Genomic DNA, 7,722 nt, shown 5'->3' with positions numbered 1-7,722 from the left:
AGAAGGTAAGAATTTGGTTCTTTGATACTGAACTTGTGCCAAGCTAGCAATTTAATGCTGGTAGCAGTGGGCTCTATCAGACCATCAGCTGTATGCTATTCAACTGATTAAGCAGGAGTTGCACCCATCTCACTAAGAATTACTAGTGAGATTAATGAGTGGAGAAAGGTATTATTGTTATGTTCAGAGTGGTGTGAAACCCACTGAAACGTACAGGGAACCATCAACAGAAAATAAGAATTGTATCTTTAACATTCAGGGGAAAATATATCCTTCTTTCTGTAGGTTTAGAGTACCTACGGTGTTTAGGTTTCCTAGGGAAGATGTAGTGCTAATTTTCAGTATTTATATCAGCAAAGACAATGAGAGCTCTCCTGAAAACTGCTCCTGGTCTGTTTTTCCACTGTGTGCACAACTGCCCCTAAGCTCAAGGAGATGGGTGTATAACTACTGTGTGCTAAACCTGCTACCAGTGAGCATTAAGAAAATAAAAATCAGCTCCTACAAAGAAAGGCACAGTCTCACTATAGTTATAAAACAAAGGGTGCCTGGACTTACTGAGTAAAAGTACATCTTCAGCAATTCAGAGTAATATGCCTTGGCTTTGCTGAGTACACAAACCTCCTAAAGCTGCTTAGGGAAGTGATGACACTGCTTCGTTCTGCTGTAAGGGAACCCACGGGGGAATTAACAGTTCCACCTACACGCTATGTTGATGGCCCTTGCCTAATCCACAGTACATGTTTATTCCCCTAACCGGATAACAAAATATCAAAAACTAGATGTAATGAGATCTGGTTTTTCTTCCTGTGAAATCCAAATACCTGAGGGTCTGAGAAAAATAAGTATGAGAGCAAGTAACTTGTCTTCTATTTCTCCCCAATGCATTTTCAGTCATATTTTTACTCACAGCAAGTGGTAATTATTGTAATACTCCTCACACTTTAGTTAATTTAGTAGGAAAGCCTCAGGTATTTTCAAAAAAAATACTGACTAGACCACATAAGTTTTGAAGCCTTTCTAGAACCTCTTCATTACAAAAAAAAAGAAAAACCAAAAACCAAAAAAAACCCCAAAAAAACAAAAGAAAAATTATAGTATTACGTGCTGCCCAAGACAATGAATCGCAGTTTTCTTGTGTTTCTGCCTTTCTACCTTCTTCTTAGGTTTTTCCACGATACTTTTAATGATAAGCATGTAAGACTACCACGGTAAAGTCCTTTTTCTCTCATTATATTTTAACAGATACATTTTATTTTTTACTCTCTGAAATCAGACAATAAAGAGAGGAAACCTGATGCCCTGGATTTGTTGTCTCTTTCTTCATTCCAAAATTCAAAACATATGGAATAGCATTCCATTCTCTTTCTTTTCTGCTCTTTTTCAGTTACACATTTCCTTCAAGTGAATCCTTTTCTCTATGCCAACTATATATATGTGTATGAAATTTTTAACAGATTTAATAATAACTGTTGCGGTTTAGAGGATGTTACAGCAGACTTTACCCTAGAGCTTCTCTACCCAGCCCGGTTCAGCGCCTCAGTACTCCAAACCCTCTGTCCCAGGGCTGGACACTGCGCTCTCACCGGCCAGGGAGCCATAAGGCTAGCTCTGGGTCGTCTGCTTCCACAACCGGCGGTGATAAAGGAGGCGAGGAGGGTCTATGCGTTGTGTCCATGGAAGATGTTTATTCGCATGGTGCAGCAGAGGCCAACGACCTCCCCGAGGCAGAGATGCCTCGAGGGCGAAGGCCTCACATGCACAGCCACATGTGGAGCATAGACACACGTGGAGCATAGACTGCAAGATGGCGGAGGGTAAGGGGTTTTATAGGGAAACAGAGAGGGGCAGGGACAGCACACAGGCCCAGTGACCTCTGGGCACAGGGGAGGTACAGGGGCGGAGTTAGCAGCACAGGAACCAATAGGGGAAACCCGAGGGAGTGGCCAGGGCCACGTGGGGTTAGGGTACAGGAACCAATAGGGAAAACTGGGGGCGTGGCTAGGACTACCTGGAGTAGGGAGGGCAGGACAATAGGTGACAAGTACAGTCGTTAAGAAAGGGGTGTGGGGAACTTGCAGCTATTATCACAATAAATAACCTTAATTTCAATAACATAAATAAAAATATTACTGATAAGGCACCAGATACTGCCTTACCACTTGCTAACCCAGCACACAAAAATGTAATCATAGATAAGAAACCAAACTTTATCCTACTTGCAGCAGCAGCATACATAAATATGCTCTAAATAAATAAATAACCCCTTCAACAAATCAGAATAGAAACAAGATATGTGAACTCTGAAAAGTGCTTTTTTGAAGTTATTAGAAGGTAATATAAGCTTACTAAAGATAATGCACTTATCTCACTCTCTCCCCAAACTCTTGCTTTTTGAGTAAATCCCTCAGCTAGATGATAGAAGCCTGGCTTCAAACAGGAGACTCCTATGTTTGGTTGGGAATAAAATATACTGATTTTAAACATAAGGTGATGACAGCAATAAGTTTAATTTACTTTGAATATTAAAAATTTGATGTTAGAATAGTACTGAAGTTTAAATCCAGCAATCTATCATGAGCTTTAGTGTGAATAGTTGTGGGAGTTATATTGGGTTTTTCTATACACACTGTCCTGAATCATAGAGAGTATTAAATTAAGTTCTTTAATTGCACTGCCAATAAGGTGAGCAGGTAAAAGCTCTTGCCCTTATTTCTTAGTTGCCATCCAGAAAGATCAAAACAATTTTGAATTCTGGTAATTTCTTTTGAGAGAAAATGCCTTTAAATCACCTTCAACATCAATAAAAGGGTATAAGAAAATGCATCAAAAAACTTCCTAGTAGTAGTGCAGAAGTCAAAAGGTGGAGAATGGGGCTGCTCAGTATGAACAATGGCATTGGACCTGGGCTATGATTTTGCTGCCCAGACCCCCAACATAAGGAATTGATCACAGAAACATAATTACAATGAGAAGGATTAGGCTTTTAATGTCTGTAAAGCTCTTTGGAGTTAAGTGTTCACAGATGGCAACAATCATTAATAAATATATAAAAGTACAACTAGAGATTGAAAACAGTTTGAGTGTTATTGCCCCTGGTCAAACAGTGCCATAGTGATAAGAAGAGAAATACCTTTAAAATGTTAGCCTGGAAGTAATATCACTTCTGCTAACTTCATTAATTTTTAATAGTTAAGAGTGGGCTTTCCCCAACTCAGTATGACATATACTTCACATTGCGTTTAAAATAAAGTTCTGTCTGCATCTTACCATGTAAAGAGTTGACATTTCACGTTAGAAGTCTCCCCAATACTCTATAACCATATACCTCTTCACTTTCAGAGCTGTTTCATCTGCAAACAGAAATCCATGATTACCAGCACCAGCACTTTGACATCAAGCTGGTTTAAGAGTTTGCAACTACCCAAACTAGATTTTATTCCTGTCTTTTCTCCTCTCCCTTTTCTTTGCTCCACTCCCCTGTTCTTATTTGATGAAACTGGTTCCTGTCAGTCTCCCCTAAGAGCAAATCTATTGAAAATGGGAAAAGGGAAAGGGAGAGATTAGAGATGAATGTTATTGAGGCTCGTAACACTTTTCAAAGTTGGTTTCAGAAAGCTAACCGGACAGCATGAATGGTTGGGATGCAGGAATGTATGACTTATGAAGGGAAAAGATGAAAAATCTTTCCTCTTGGTGGCAGAGTCTTTAGTTTTAGTTTTGGCTGGTCATGAAAACCTAGATTTTGATTTCCATGACCTGTTCCACTGACCTGCCAAAATTCTCTTCCTGTGAATGGGGAAATTTCTAAGTATCTCTTTAACAGTCGTGTAATCCGTCAGACACTGAATTATAGTAAAAGAGTGCTTATTCCAGTTTTCTGAGTATGATAGAAGTAACATGATCTTTCACAGAAACACATAGACATCTAGTTATGTTATTTTATGCCAGTACAGACACTTTGAGAATCCAGAGTTTGAGTTTTAGGACCAAAAGAAAGAAAAATTCTTCTTTTGCCATACTTGGTTGTTTTTTGCAACCTAAAAGCCATTGAAGTCAATGAAAAGACTAATTAAACTCATCTCCTCCCCTTAGGAGTCTAGACATCAGATGTGTCATGATAGCTTGGTCATTTGTTGTTCCTCTGTATTAAATACAAAGTGTCTTCAGACTATGTTTTTACCCACTGTCTTTGGGGAAGAAACACTTTGTGAAAAAAAGCTTATTGCTTCCCAATCAACACAGATTTCCAATGCTCAGGTACAACACTTAGTTTTTACCAAACTGAGGTTATTCGACATGGCTTTCCCTACTTCTTTCTATCTGTCTCAGATCCTCTGTGTGGTATTCAGTTGACCTTAGCATCTTCAGCTTTTTCATAACATCAACTGGAATGCATAAAGAGAAAACAGATATTTCCTCAAATTTCCTCACCTTAATTCAATTGTCCAAAATTTTACACACTCACAAACCACTGTAGACTTTGGATAAAGCCCAGAAGATAAGACATGGTTGGAGGAAACACGGATGGAGGAAACATCTAATGATAAAAGATAAAAATATCTCTTACTTGCAAAAGTCCTTTAAAGGTTTAGACATGTGCCAATAACTTCAGTAAATCTTGTTTTATTAAAATTATTTTGTTCTCCTTGGTTTTGTTTTAGAGATTATGTAAAAATTGTCTTCAGTGTGTATATAATTTCTTTCATTTTAAGAACTAAATGGCATAACAATTGCTCACATTAAGGACTCGGTCACAAACTCTGAACACTATTGCATATCAATTCATAGTAAACAGAAATGTTCTAAAATAGTCTAAATGGCATTGTTAAAGTTCTTAGCTGAAATATGGTCTACTTAAATAGTACAATATGCTGGGCAATATTTCTGAAGCCTGTCAATTCCCTGTGATTAAATATTGACGTAAAGCTCTAGTGTACACTAGACATTATGCAGCAGTAAAAACAAATATCACTGAAAAGTGGTTTATGCTCTTGAGGTATTTGAAAGTCATCTACATGTGGTTTCTTAACTCTGTGTTTCTGAAAAGGTAAGTAACTAATTAAACACACTGGTAATTAGTATGTTGTGATTAGTAAAATATGATTAAAAGTCTAGATTTTAAACCTTGATTCCTAGCTAGCTCACTGACTTTGCATGAACTGCTGTTTGCTTTTGTTCAGTTTATTTAACCCTAAACCAGGAGAATAATGGTTAGTTTCCAGGGCATAGTGCTTGAGAGTGTAGTTTGGGGAATTAACTAATTTACATGTGTGTGGTGTGTTACATTCCTCAAAAGTGCACAAAATTCTGTTAATGTGATATATTACTATTCCACTGAGGGATTACATTGACTGATGGCTGGATATGCAGCCATGGAGAGCTCTTCAAATCAGTGTCTCTCCAGAGCAATTAGGTGGCAGCAGTGATCATAAATATCTTTTTTTTCCTTTATCTCCACTTGGCAAAATAGTTATGCATTTTCCTTTCACATGTAGATCCTGTCATCATGATTGAGATCTTTATTATTTTTTGAGTAATACTGGCTGACTCCAGTAGTCATTGGCTTAGTCTGACACATAGCAGTCAAAGGCGCAGTATAAATGTAATTACCAGGCACTGGTAGAGCAAATACTGTGATGTTCAGCATGCAGGAGAGCAGAGGCTGATTATGAGAAGGTTCAATTTTTCCCCTTAACTACAGTCAAGAATATTAAGATCAAGTAAAAAAATTAGGACACCAGAACAGGTGAAAAATTTGGAAGCACCACTGGTTTCTCTTTGCTTGGAACAGTGGTAGTTTACTAGTGCAGCATTTTATGCAGCAAATTCTGCCTATTTGATGTTTTATACAAATAAGCTTTCGATAGACTTATTTCAAAGCCACAGAATGATCTTTTGGCCAATGAATGTTGTAATACTCCAAATAAACAGGAACAATCTAAATAAGCATCTTCAAAAAACCCCATTGTATTTGATATGTACACAGTGCAGGGGAGTGTTGTAGTACCCCAGAGGTGTTCTGACACTGGTATAAAATTTGATTTATTTATGGACAGATTTATCTGAGAAACAGAAACTTTGAAGTTAAACCCCTACAAATAGCTCCTTGTTACCCACGGAAAGATGCTGATACATAAGACGTCCTTAATGAGGGCATTTTGGTGGTTTCATGAGACAGAAATACATGTTGTTGCCAGGTTTTTGGATGAAACCTAAATTTCCGGTCTTAGGTCTTGGCTGTAAAGAAGGATGTATGATCTAATAGCCTGTACATAAATATTGCAGTATGTACATATTGTGACATGAAGTTGGTTGAATTTTCTCAACATGTGCCTTGTAAAAATTTTAGGCAGGTAGACAGTCTGCTAGTTTAAAGAAATGCACTTTATACTGTACTATAATGTCTATAAACAGAATCCTAACATTACCATCCAGTAGATGCATATAATTCTCTATATTAAGATGCTATGCTAAATGTAGCTGTCCAATCTCTAATCAGATAGATTGCCTCATTTGTCAACACAGGTGTCATTTTATTAACTGATATCATGTATCACTGACAAAGGAGAAATAAAAAGGGGGCCAGAATCTCCTTTATTCATCTCCTGTGTAATCACAGTTTTGCACAAGCTAGTCTGAAGTCACATTGGCCAGAGCCAAAAGGAAAATTTTGGGATAAAGATGGGACTCCTACAACACTCAAAACATTACATTCATGCTATGAGCCTGAGAATCTCCCAGCTGCTGTGTGCATCCAGATTCAGTTTTATTACATCCTTAATTGTCATATTCACTTCACAGTAACTTCTCCACCTTCCAAACTGGCTATTGTTTCCATCCTTTCAGTGCCATATAGTTCAGAAATGTCCAAAACTGCCAGAAAGCGATAATAACATATTTCAAAAGCAGCAGGTAATGGAGTTAGATTTGCTACCCACACACATTCTCTCTTTTTTGCCCCATGGCATACAGATTACTTTCATCACATCTCCTGAAGCAGGAAGGGAAAAGGGGGCTCCCCACCGTGCCCAGAAGAGCCTGGAGAAAAAGAATAGCAGAAATTATGTCCAGTGCTCCTATGCAGGTGACTGTCACACCAATGGGTGCACAATTAACTTAAGTATTCCAAGGTGAGTTGTGGAGAGGGTTTATGCTTCAGCTCTCTACAGTTCAGCAAGTATGCAGAGGCTAAGAAAAGGACATTCAGTACTTTCAACAGGCAAGGATTGTGCTTGGTTTCATGCATTCATAAATGTTATTCCTCCAGGAGAAAGAGACAGAAAAAAAACCAACATAAGTTTTCCCTTTACAATTTAAATTTGTCTCCTCCAGGACACAACCCAATGTAATATATACTTGTTACTCCTTCTGTATCATTTTTACAGTTACTTAACAGGACTTTACTGAAAAAGAAGTTAACATGGACAGAATATATCAGTAGACAGTAGAATAAGGTCCACAGATTAAAAATTTTTCTGAAAGAAACCATTTCCCTGTAACAAGGCTTTTATAGGTGCTTTATACTAGGGGCAGAGTGAAACAAAAAGTATTTGAAAATTCACAAAATACCCAATTTATATGTAGGAAAGAAGTTTTGGCATCATGTTTTGTTTCAAAATCTATGAAATCGGCAGGGATTTTCTCACTGATTTCCCTGGTCATTGGTCCATGCCTTGAATGAACAAACAACAGAATTAAACAAATACTTACTGTTCAAAC

The sequence above is a fragment of the Lichenostomus cassidix genome, chromosome 1Aa, assembly GCF_008360975.1.
Source record: "Lichenostomus cassidix isolate B80296 chromosome 1Aa, HeHo_3.0, whole genome shotgun sequence".
Taxonomy (NCBI): domain Eukaryota; kingdom Metazoa; phylum Chordata; class Aves; order Passeriformes; family Meliphagidae; genus Lichenostomus; species Lichenostomus cassidix.
This window is presented reverse-complemented; position numbering follows the sequence as displayed.